This window comes from Cervus canadensis, chromosome 29, assembly GCF_019320065.1.
Source record: "Cervus canadensis isolate Bull #8, Minnesota chromosome 29, ASM1932006v1, whole genome shotgun sequence".
Taxonomy (NCBI): domain Eukaryota; kingdom Metazoa; phylum Chordata; class Mammalia; order Artiodactyla; family Cervidae; genus Cervus; species Cervus canadensis.
Genome location: NC_057414.1, coordinates 28,963,477 through 28,976,846, shown reverse-complemented (window position 1 = coordinate 28,976,846; position 13,370 = coordinate 28,963,477). Strand labels below are relative to the sequence as shown.

At 41.0% G+C, this 13,370-nt stretch overlaps 1 long non-coding RNA gene across 1 annotated transcript in view; it reads right to left on the bottom strand.

Moving 5' to 3' along the window:
* Window positions 1-2,858: 2,858 nt before the first annotated feature.
* Window positions 2,859-13,370, bottom strand: part of LOC122431189 — a 17,559-nt gene continuing 7,047 nt past the window's right edge. Inside the window, exons 2-3 of the long non-coding RNA XR_006266461.1 lie at window positions 6,874-7,003; window positions 2,859-3,105 (exon numbers count right to left, since the gene is read on the bottom strand). This is a non-coding gene — a long non-coding RNA (uncharacterized LOC122431189). The remainder of the gene's footprint in view (window positions 3,106-6,873; window positions 7,004-13,370) is intronic.

The following is a 13,370-nucleotide window of genomic DNA, read 5'->3' as shown; positions in this document are numbered from 1 at the left end:
GTATTAATCACACTAAGAGTCAGTATTATTTTTCTTACAGTTTACTTCCTTTTACTGTCATATCTACTGTGTGGAGCCAATTAAGGTCATGAGTCTCATTTTCTCTGCTCAAGTTCATTATTGACTTATACCAAAATGGAGAATTTCAGGGATTCCAAAATGTGTATAGTTGAGATTCCAAAATATAAATGTCAGAAATATAGGTTTAACAAGCAGATTTTTAAAAAATATATTTTAATAGAATAAGTCTGGATGTTACACTCAAGAGGCCTGGATTTCATCCCTGCTGCTATTCTTTTTCTTCTGTGTGACCTTGGGTAAATCATATAGTCAGCCTGGACCTCAGTTCCCTTATCTTCAAGAAAGGAGAATAAAAATGTCAATCGATCTATCATACCACTAATATTAAATAAATAATGTGGGTATACTGTTTCACAGTCTGAAAAGCATCAGACATATGGGAGAGATCACAGATGGCAACAATACCAAACATTCCCAGACATTCTATGTTTCTACTTCCTTCCAATTATTTTTCCCAGTTTTACTGAGACATAATGGACACACAACATTAAACTTAAGTTTAAGGTATACAACATAAAGTCGTCCACGGAGGCTCAGTGGTAAAGAACCCACCTGCCAATGAAGGAGACACAGGTTTGATTCCTGGGTTGGGAAGATCTCCTGGAGAACAAAATGGCAACCCACTCCAGTATTCTTGCCTGGGAAATCCCATGGACAGAGGAGCCTGTTGGGGTACAGTTCATGGAGTCGCAAAAGAGTCAGACACAATTGAGTCACTAAACAATATACAACTTAAAGCTTCGATGCTTTGATACAGGTACATATTGTAATGTGATCACCACGATGTCTAGTCAACATCCATAACTTCACATAGTTACAATTTTTTTCTTGTGATGGGAATTTTTAAGATCTACTCCTTTAGCAACTATGACCCAGCAATTCCACTTCTGAGTATATATCTGAAGGAAATGAAATCACTATCTCAAATAGATATCTACACTCCTATATTTATTGCAGCATTATTTGCAATAGGCAAGACATGGAAAACAACCTAAGTATCCATCTGTGAATGAATGTAAAAAGAAAAGGCGAGATACATATACACTCACATGCACAAATACTATTTAGCCGTAAGAAAGAAAGAAATCCTGCCATTTCAAACAATACAGATGGACCTTGAGGACATTATGCTAAGTGAAGTAAGTCAGACAAAGACAAATACGTTATGATCTCACGTTTATCTAAGGAAATCATGAAAACATATCTGATTGGTGATTGCCCCAAGATGAGGGATAAAGGATGGGGGGATGTGGTGAAAGTGGTCAGAGGGTACAAACTTAAAGTTATACATTAACTAAATTCTGGGAATGAAATGTACAACATAACAACTATGGTTAACGTTATTGTATCACATACTTGAAAGTTCCTTCAAATATTTCTGCTATTTACAGTTAGATAATTTCTATCTAAGCTGCCTTATAGCAATTTTCCTGTCCTGCAAACCCACATCTTTAGACTTCATTTTAGAATCTGGGAAGTAAAATGCTATTTTTCACTAGGAATCAAAGAACAACTCCTCTGGCTTTTAGTCAAAACTACACTAAGTGCCGGCAGCTTTCTTGCCAGTTTAAGAGTGTACTTTTTGTCCTTCTTTTCCTCACATGCTAGCCTTTGTTGTATACTCTGCTAAGTGTGTGTATTCCTAAGATTTGTGTATTTGGATTAGTGGACAACGGTCTTTTTGCCCACCTTGGTGCTCACTTGTGTCTACTGACCCTCAGGTTTCTCCAAAAACCTCTATTCTCTAAGCTTAGCACCCAGTCCACTGCTCATCAAAACCTGATCATCACAGCACGGGATGCATGATAATATTAATATACATAGTTATAAATCACACAGACTAGGCACGCTTCACAGGCTGAGTTCTATAAATTATTATGTTAACTAATACATTTTTAGTGAATATTCATTGGGAGCTTACTAGGTATTGGGAACTGTGATCAGTCTTGTTTCATTTGTCACGCACAAGTTTGAAAATGGCACTAGTGGTAAAGCATCTGCCTGCAATACAGGAGACGCAAGAGATGTGTGCTCGATTCCTGGGTTGGGAAGATCCCCTGGAGGAGGAAATGGCAACCCACTCCAGTATTCTTGCCTGGAGAATCCCATGGACAGAGGAGCCTGGCGGGCTACAGTCCATGGGGTCACAAAGAGTCAGACACAACTTAGTAACTAAATAACAACAACGTGGGTCTGAGATACTAAGCTTCCCACTCACAATACCCCGGCTGGGTGGGTCACCCTTACATTTGTCATTACTTTTGAGGCGTTGTTTCTGTGCCATTTGGGGTCTGAGGGGCTAGAAATGGAAGTGGGCAGATGCTAATCATCCTCTCCTAGGAGAGGAGAGAGAAGAAATTTAGCAGCTCAGGACAAAGCAGTCCTGAACAGGGAGTGGAGTCAAGGCCAATTGGGTTTATCCACCCAACTGTCACCCATCCAGTCAGAGCTTCTGGGGCCTGTGGCTTCTGGAAGAAGAGCTTTCTCACACAGCTCAGCACTGTGAAGTGTTGGCCAGTGCTCAGAAATTAACCAGCTATGGTGTCAAGGGCTCACCTTCATTAGGGCCTATTTATGCTGATCAGTGCCCTAATGGGGGCCAGCTGTTTCCTGGATAAATCAGGCAGGGCTGGCCTAGGTCATGTGGGCAGCAGACACTCCTGCCTGCCTGGAGAGCCCTATTTCCACACCCACAGAGAACACAGGTTAATAGGAGCACCTGGGATCATATCAGCTGCCCCACGCAGGGGCTGAAGAGAGATAGCTCCGGAGCAGACTCACCTTGTCAGTCTGCCATCTTTTTTTTTTTAACTTTTATTTTATATTGGAGTATAGCCGATTAACAATGTCATGATATTTTCAGGCAGACATCCAAGGGTCTCAGCCATACATATACATGTATCCATTCTCCGCCAAACTCCTCTCCCATCCGGGCTGCCATAATATTGAGCAGATTTTCCTGTTCTGTACAGTCCTTGAAGGTCCTTGTCCATCCTTTTCAGCTCTCCAGTGACTGTCCACATCCTAAAAACCATTTGTGGTCATCAGACTGCCTAGTTAAAGAGAAGTATGATTATAAATGTTCTAACAGAACAATGCTGCTGCTGCTGCTAAGTCGCTTCAGTCGTGTCCGACTCTCTGCAACCCCATAGACGGCAGCCCACCAGGCTCCGCTGTCCCTGGAATTCTCCAGGCAAGAACACTGGAGTAGGGTTGCCATTTCCTTCTCCAATGCATGAAAGTGAAAAGTGAAAGTGAAGTCGCTCAGTCGTGTCCGACTCTTAGCGACCCCATGGACTGCAGCCCACCAGGCCCCTCCGTCCATGGGATTTTCCAGGCAAGAGTACTGGAGAGGGTTGCCATTGCCTTCTCCGAACAGAACAATGAGGGCTTCCCTCATAGCTCAGTTGGTAAAGAATCTGCCTGCAAGCAAGTTCAATCTGCAACAAATAAGTTATAAAACAAGGGACCTTAGTCAATAAAGTCAAGGGCAAAACTCTAAGTGTCTGAGCTTTCTGGGTGTCTGGGGTAGCAAACCTAATGGCCAGCGGCGAGACACAGTCTCGGTGTCACTCAGATCACCTCATTCTGCTAATTCTCTGGGGATAAATGAGAGAGTACCCAGATTATAAGCTTTTAGAACTGATTATCTTGCAGACCTAGGTCAGTCAGGGCAATGAGACACATCAAAGTGGTCCGTGTGTGATGTTTATCCCTCTCATTCTACACAAAATACTGCCATCAAATTAATATGACAAACTCGTAACAGTCCATAACGATGCCTGGGTTTCCTCCTGTATAATTCTCATTTCTTCTAATTAGAATGAGACTAACTGAGGCCTTTGCCTTCCACATTTTGGGGGGGTATATAATGTACTTTTTAAAAAAGGTTTTTATTTTATATTAGAGTATAGCCAATTAACAATGTTGTGATATTAATAGTTTCAGGTGGGCAGCAAAGGAACTCAGTCATGCATGTGCATGTCTCCATTCTCCTCCAAACTCCCCTCCTATCCAAGCTGCCATGTAACACATAGCAGAGTTCCCTGTGCTATAGAGTAGGACTTTATTGGTTACTTATTTTAAATATAGCAGTGTGCACATGTCCATCTCAAACTCCCTATCTCTTCCCTCTTATTATACTGTACTTTTATATATGGCAAACAGAGCTAAAATGTAGCAATTTCTTTTCAAATTAATGAAATTTTTAGATGTCACATTATGCTAACATGTGTGATCAATGACTCAAAGGTGCACTTATTGGCAAAGTGAATCAACCACAAATGCCTTATTTGAAAAGAAAAAGATGTGTGCGTGTTTGTGTGTATGCATAATCTAATTACAGAAATCTAATTTCCACAGAATATGTTTTAATTTATAGAATCAATATGTTCAGATTTTGACATATTCCAAATAGAAATTTATTAGAAAATCGTCATTTGGTTTCGAGCCATTTTATTCTTGGCCATATGTTCTGCATATGTTAGGCAGAGGAGATAAGAGGTAGAACGTGACAAAGGACAACAGCTAAAGCACCCCTCAAAACATTTATTAAAGAATATTAACTTTTAACAGCAAAGGCAACATGTAGACTATAACTGTAAATATATGCAATAGGTATGTATGTGTAAAACATGCAATAATTAAAATGGCTCCTTTCAGATGACAGGATTATGAGATTCTCACTATTAATACTACCTTCAATGTCATTTTTATGCTTTCCATTTAATAAAACTAAAGCACAAAGATCATTCAAAGTTGTCCCTCTGATCTCTTTCCAAACTAGATATTGATTCGAAAGCTTGTTCCCATGACCAGTATTCTGTTCTCCACCTTCTGCCTCTGTTGGTTCAAAACCTTGGCAGTTTCCGGAGGTGGGGGCAGACCTGAAAGTGGCCCCCACACAGGGAGAGCAAGGAGAGACAGTGAAGAGGCACTGGTGCAGCCTGGTTTGCTGTCGCTGTTTTTGTTCAGTCTCTAAGTTGTGTCCAATTCTTTGTGACCCTGTAAACTACAGCCTGCCAGGCTCCTCTGTCCATGGGATTTTCCAGGCAAGAATACTGAAGTGGGTCACCATTTACTTCTCCAGGGAGGCTTCCCGACCCAGGAATCCAACCCATGTCTCCTGCATTGGCAGGAGGATTCTTTACAACTTAGCCGCCAGGAAAGCCATTTATAACTTAGGAATCCCTATACTCACCCCACCTGGGTCCCAGACCCCAAGGGTTGAGTATTCTCTTAGAGTGGTTTGCAGGAACAGTTTGTTATCATTGAAATAGAATTCCCTGGGAAGCAGATTCTTATAGGAAGACTAGCATACAGGATTATGGGATAGATTTCAACATGAGTGGCAGGGTAAAGAAAACGGGGTTTGGGACAGAGAGAGGTTTAGTTCTAATGGAGCCACAACAAGGGTTTCAACAGATCCTGTGCAGAGCTCTGAAGCTGAGAAGGCCATTTAGAGTTGTCTCAAATTAAGGTATTTAATAAGAAGGCTGGTCCTTTTAAACCCTTCCTTAATTAGTAAGTAGACAAGGGTCACTTCTGGGAGGGAGGAAGTAACAGCTTTGTTTAGCCAAATATAAGTTGTGGAGAGTCATTCAGGTTGTGAAAAATCAGAGTTTGGGAGAATGAATGCCTGATCCAAGAGTGGTGATCTGGTCTCTGAGAGGGGACCATGTCTTCTAACTGATAATTTGCCAATATGCTTAACACCTGTTAATGTGTTAAATTAATTAACATGCTACTTGTTTGCCTACGTTTTCAGCATCACTGGGACTTCACTCCAAATATATAATAGGAACTATCTCACTTAACATGCAGTTGTGAGTAGTATGCATGTGTAGGTGAGTAAGTGCTTCACATTTCAAAGTATATAGAGATATCTGAAGAGACTGTGGTTGAAGTATTACCAGTGTGTATCTCCAGGTAGTGGGATTTTAGGTTCATTTTTTTTTGTATTTTTTAAACATATTCTTGAATTTTCTAGATAAAAATTTCAGGAAATAAGGCCATGAATTAAAAAACAAATAAGCAAACAAATAGAAGACAATAAGAAAAATAAGCCAAAAAGTTTTTTTTTTTTTTGGAGTGGCCAAGATAATATAGGGGTTTCCCTGGTGGCTCAACTGGTAAAAGAATCTGCTTGCAACGTGGGAGGCCTGGGTTCAGTCCCTGGGTAGGAAAGATCCCCTGGAGAAGGGAACGGCTACCCACTCCAGTATTCTGGCCTAGAGAATTCCATGGACTGTATAGTCCATGGGGTCGCAAAGAGTCAGACACGACTGAGTGACTTTCACTTTCAGGATAACATAGTAGTGGAACCCCGAGTTTGCCTGCTTTCACAGGCACGCCGAAATCACAACTATCCACAGAAAGCAATCAAAAAAAACAAACAAAAAAACAAAACCTGGAACCCACCAGAAAAGATCTCTGACCACCAAAGGCAGGAACCACAAGAAACCACAAGCAGACACGGGTAGGAGGAACAGACACCCAGTATTCTCAAATCCCACACCAACGGGTGAGCGACCTACAAACGGGAAGGTAATTACATCCTCCGGAAGGTCTGCCACAGGAGTGAAAGTTCAGAGCCTCCCATCAGGCTCCCCAGCCCGGAGGTCCAGCACCAGTAAGATCAGCTCCCAGAGCATTTGGCTTTGAGGCCTAGCAGGCCTTTATTGCAGGAGCCAGCCCCCAGGACTGAAAAAAAACAGAGGCTTCACTCTTAGAGGGCGCAAACAAAGTCTCACATGGAAGCAGTAATTTGGTAAGAGCGTGGGCCAGGCCTACCCGTGGGTCTTGGAGAGGCTCCTGGAGAGGTGGTGTGGGGTCGCCTGCAGCTCCTTCCAGAAACACAGACACTGGCGGTAGCCATGTTTGAGAGTTCCTTCTCGCGAGAACTGCAGACTGGTAGGTGGAGCTTTAACAAGAGACAGGACTGCTGGATGGTTTATCTCAGAGAAGCCACAGGACAAGTAGATCTCTGCACCCACCCAGCGAAATCTTAAAAGTTCAAAGAGTGAAGTAAGTCAGAAAGAGAAAAACCAGTATCATATACTAATGTTTGTATGTGGAATCTGAAAAAATTGGTACAGATGATCTTATTTACAAACTAAAAACAGAGATACAGACATAGAAAACGAACGTATGGATACTAAGGGGCGGTGTGGGAGGGATTGGGACACTGTGATCGATATATATACACTATTGATGCTATGCATAAAATAGATAACTAATGAGAACCTACTATACAGCACAGGGAACTGTACTCAAGCGGTGACCTAGATGGGAAGAAAATCCAAAACAGAGGGGATATATGTATACATGTAGCTGATTCACTTTGCTGTACAACAGAAAATAACACAGCATGATAAAGCAGTTATACTCCAATATATATTTTTTAAAGGTCATAAAGGGGCCTTAACTGGGTTCGGTCGAGTAGTCAGTCAAGATGATCTTCATAGCACCTTGCTGTCTTATGGCTGCATCCTTGCAATGGTCTCCCACTGTGGGAATGATGAACAGAGAGTTCTTCGACTTTCCAAGGACAGGGAGGAGTGTGGAGCCTCCTATAGCCAGGGCCCAGCTCAGGTTAATTGGTGGTCGAGTCCTCTCCATGACCTCTTGTGACACCCTCAGATAAGAGGGTCAGGCCAGAGGGGAGACAGCCCAGGCCCTGTGCATAACTGTGGCTAGGAGGGTAGTGATGAAGCAGAATTAGAAAGGGGCTGGACTTGGGAGTCAAAGAAAGTTGTGGTCCTCTGATTATGTAGCACGCTGGCTTGAAAGCCACTTATTTATCTCTGACCCCTTTCTTCATCTTATATTGGGAGTAGGACTTTTTTACCCCATAGCTGGGGATGAAAGAATATCACATAGATGCAGTGCTCAACCCCATGCTCAGCACACTGGAAGCCCTTGATAAATTTTACCTCTTCCCCCTCCTCTGATTAGCTTCTACCTGTGTCATCATCTACACTGTGCAGGGCCAACCATAAATAAGTCATAGAATTGTAAAGTGTTAGAAGTAGAAGGAACCTTGATGACATCTATAAAGTCCATCCCTCTTATTTTAAAAAAGGAAACTGAGAACCAAAAATGTCAAGGGCACACAAAGAGAATGTGGCATAACCCGGAGCTGAAATTATGAGAAAATCACCCTCGGGTCTTTTCTGAGGATTCAAGCCACTGATAATTCTTACCAGCATTGACGACACCCTTCTATAAACAAATCAGATGTGCCAGGGACACACAAGATATCGAGAAGAGGGTGGGGCTCACTCTTTTCATTTCTCCTCTCTCACTCCAACCCATTAATTAGAAGAACAAAACTTGAGTTTAAGTATACTGAGGTTTGGGCTTCCCAGGCAGTGCTAGTGGTAAAGAACTTGCCTGCTCATGCAGGAGACATAAGAGACGTGGGTTCGATCCCTGGGTCAGGAAGATTCCCTGGAGGGGGGCATGGCAACCTTCTCCAGTATTCTTGCCTGGAGAATCCCATGGACAGAGGAGCCTGGTGGGCTACAGTCCACAGAGTGATAAAGTTGGACATGACCGAAGCAAGTTAGCACACACACACATACTGAGATCTAAGTCACCAAGGCAAAAGATGAGTTAAATTCTGAGTGCTTTCTCTCCATCAACCAATTGTATGGTAAACCTGAATCTCACTCTTTTCAAGAGCCACATCCTAAGTAAAAAAACAAAAACAAAAACCTAAGTGTGGCAGAAGAGTAGAAACAGGTGGAAAATGTGTCTTCTTTGTACCCCTTGCACTGATAGGAGACTGCTTGCGTACAAAGAATACATGTGTGCTTGCTATGTTACTATGTCGGGCAGCAGCGCCTTTTTACAAAGACACAGTATTTCAGGAGCTGCATGGCTCAGACAGCTGCAGATAATGTAAAGACCCTTTTTGCAAGGTCAAGGCAAGGACAATGTCTGATAAAGGCAGGGATGGAAGGACCCTGCCACAAAAGCCTGCAACTGTGCAAGACAAACTCTGCACTCACCCCTGTCCCACCCCCTGCAGTGTGACTGGCATGACCCTTCTTTCTCAGATTAAGAAGTCATTCTTTTGCAAATATACAAACTCACTTAGCTAGCCATCTTTACCACATGTTCTTGTGAAAAAGAACAGATTCCTCCAGACCACAATCCTTTACACCTTCCTTTTCCACACTTGAGGGGTCTCCAGTTCCTTAAATTGCTTTCAGTAATTTGTGCGGTTTTCATCCTAGTCTCTCTAGAGATGTCTTGTCAGACAACAGCATTCAGCAACTCTGCGTCTTCTTCCCTCACAGGGTTACATTATTTTTTATTTCTTACCTCCACTTCTTCCTAAATGGTGTCATTGGAGACTGACAGGAGACTGAAATGATTTGTTGGGATTCCTGAGGCAGTAAATGCCTCTTCCAACAACTGCAGAATGATATCAGAGTTATCATTTTTCCAAAATTGAAGTTTTTAAATGCTTGAAATGTAATCTTAAGAGAGAAAAAAATACAAATACAAAGTAGTATGTGAATACAATTGATAAGATATGTATATGTGTAGACAGATACTGGAAAATTATAGACACAAACAACAATTGTTTGGGGTGGTGGGGGTGAAGGATGGTTTTTCTTTTCCCTTGTGTTATTGTTAATTTTCAAATTAGAAAATTCCCAGTTTCTAGGATTGGACGTCCTTAAGTTAACTCAACTATGGTATGAGTAGAAGCTTGGTCATATTGTCAAATGGTTACTTCCAGAACTATAAACACAATACAATCTTTTTCTTTTAACTAAGCAAATTGCCATCCAAAATCAATGGAGGAGGAACAGAGATAGTGGAGTGTGTGTGTATGTGCTCAGTCATGTCTGACTCTTTAAGATCCCATGGATTGTAGCCCCACCTAGCTCCTCTGTCCATGGAATTTTCCAGGCAAGAATACTGGACTGGATTGCCATTTCCTCCTCAGGGGATCTTCCTGACCTGGTGATTGTACCTGTGTATCCTGTGTCTCCTGTATTGGCAGGTGGATTCTTTACCACTGCATCATCTGGAAAGTCCCAAGATAGTGGAGACCAACTATTAAATCTTAAACTAAATCTGAAGTATTAAATCACATAAATTCAGCTAACTGAAAGTGAAAGTCACACAGTTGTGTCTGACTCTTGGTGACCCATGGACTAAATAGTCCATGAAATTATACAGGCCAGAATACTGGAGTGGGTAACCGTTTCCTTCATCCAGAGGAATCTTCCCGACCCAGGGATCAAACCCAGGCCTCCCACATTGGAGGCAGATTCTTTGCCAGCTGAATCACCAGGGAAGCCCTAAATCTGCTAGTAATTATGGGTCATTTAAATGTAGGAGTTATTCCTGGGCTTATTTCAAAATTTGGAAGCTGCACCAATTACCACTGGCCTGCCTACAATGGAGATTTGAGAGAACCAATACGGCTTATAAGCATATCCAACTTTGAAAAGGATGGAAACAGGATCATTGAATATTTGCCACAAACTAACTGTAGAATTAGGAGACCATACAGTGCAGTTGCATTCAGAAAACCAAACAGAAGCAACAACAAAAACAACTTCCTTTTATTCTTTCTTGTTTCCTTCTTTTCAGCATCAGCCTCTTTTTTATTGACAAGTTTTAGGGCCCAGGGTCTTATTTGTTTTTTTGGAGGAGAACATATTTTCCTTGCTCATTATACCTGATCCTCCCGGATCTGGGCATTGCTTCTAATCATCTTATAAACTTAGAAAACAGTCCATGCTGAAAGGAGCATCTTTAAAGTGGCTAATCGCACGGTCAATGGCTGGCAAATGACTTCAGTTCAGTTCAGTGGCTAAATCGTGTCAGACTGTTTGCGACCCTATAGACTGCAGCACGCCAGGCCTCCCTTTCCATCGCTAATTTCCAGAGTTTACTCAAACTCATGTCCATTGAGTCAATGAACCCATCCAACCATCTCATCCTCTGTCATCCCCCTTTCCTCCTGCCTTCAATCTTTCCCAGCATCAGGGTCTTTTCCAATGAGTCAATTCTTTGCATTAGGTGGCCAAAGTATTGGAATTTCAGCTTCAGCATCAGTCCTTCCAATGAATATTCAGGACTGATTTCCTTTAGGATGGACTAGTTGGATCCTCTTGCTGCCCCAGGGACTCTCAAGAATCTTCTCCAACACCACAGTTCAAAAGCACCAATTTTTTGGCGCTCAGCTTTCTTTATAGTCCAACTCTCACATCCATACATGACTACTGGAAAAACCATAGCTTTGACTAGATGGACCTTTGTTGGCAAAGTAACGTGTCTGCTTTTTAATATGCTGGCCAGTTTGGTCATAACTTTTCTTCCAAGGATCAAACGTGACTTAAATCACCCTAATATCTCCTCTTACCACTTTAAGCTGAAATTCACTCCCCATAGCAATTAAAACTAAACATTAAAGCTACCACTAATATTGTCTAAAAATCAAAAGTGACATGGTCTAGTGGACTTTATTTGCTAGAGAAACGATATAACCTGTTTCTGTGAGCAATATTTATACCTGCTATCATTTTTCACACCCAACCCAGAAAAAATTGTCAAATGGACAGTTTCCCAGAATGAGACTCTAAACTTATATTTGCCTTCCTTCCTATCAGTGGGACATGATGGAAGCCTGACCCTTCCCAGAGCTTAAGACAAGAGACAGACCAGGAGCACTGCCCTTCTTTTCCTCCTCCCTCTTCGGAGGCCCCTTTGTTCAAAATGTGTTTTGTTAAATTAAAAAATATATTTTGATTGCTTATCTGAAAGAACAGAACAGATATGAAACTCAGATCATAACATTCACTATTTTTTTTCCCAGCAAACCAATCTATTGAGCATTGCTCAAAGCACTGTGGAACATATGACCCCAAGATGTTCAAAACCAAAGAGTAAGGTAACAGCATTGTCCAGTACAATTTTCTGTAATTGTGAAAAGGTTTTGCAATGGTGATGTTCAGCATGGTGACCCCTAATCACCCATGCTATTAAGTATTTAAAGTGGCTCTAGTGTGACTGAGAAAATGTATTTTTATTTAACTTTAATTATTGTAAATTTATTTTTCAGCTTTACTGAGTTATTGAGTTGGCCAAAAAGTCCCTCTGGGTTTTTCTGTAAGATGTTACAAACCTGACGGAACTTTTTGGCCAACCCAGTATAATTGAAAAATAAAACTGTAAGACATTTAAAGTGTAGAATGTGATGATTTGACATATATATGTGTGTGTGTGTATCTATGTGTATATATATATGTATATATGTGTATATATATATATATATATGGTGAAAGGATTCAACCCATTGAGTTAATTACCACATCACCTCACATACTTTAATTTTTTTATGAGAATATTGACATTCTACTCTCTTAGCAAATTTTAGTTATACATACAGGACTATCAACTATAGTCACCAAGTTATACATTAGGTCCTCAGACATTAATCATCATATAACTAAATGTTTGTAATGTTTTACCATCTTCTCTATTTTTTCCCCAAACCCCTGTCCCTAGCAATTACTTTTCTACTCTCTGTTTCTTTGAATTTGACTTTCTTTTTTTTTTTTTTAAGATTTCACATACAAGGGATACTATGTTTGTCTTTCTCAGTCTGGCTTATGTCACTTATTTATAATGTCCATTCATATGGTTCATTCATGTTGTTGAAAATGACAAGATTTTCTTCTTTTATAAGGCTGAACAATATTCATATGTATCAAATATATAATTCATCTTTTGAATAACACTTAGATTGTTTCCAAATCTTGACTGTTGTGAGTGATGCTGCAAGGAACTGGAAGTACAGCTTTCTCTTTGAGGTAATAACTTTGTATCCTTGAGATATGAACCCAGAAGTGGGATTGCTGGATCATATGGTAGCTCTATTTTTAATTTCTTGAGGAACCACCATACTGTTTCCCACAGTAGCAATGACAGTTTACATTGTAAATTTAAATATCCACACATGGCTAGTGGCATCAATTTGACGGTGTTAGATAAGTCTATGAGAGAGACATGCCAGGTGCAATGAGAATGTGTAGGACAGAAATCTTGCTGAGACCGGGGCAATAAGAAATGATTTCCTGAAGAAGCTGAAGGTAGACCTGAATATTTAAGAATAAGTAAGGGTTAGCATGGTAGAGGTTGAAGGCTGAGAAACTACTTCAGGTAGATGAGACAGTAAATGAGAAGGCACAGGAGTGTGAGAGAGTGTGGTCTTCTCTAGAAACTGTTCACAGTATCTGCGGCTCAAGGGTGGTTTTTTT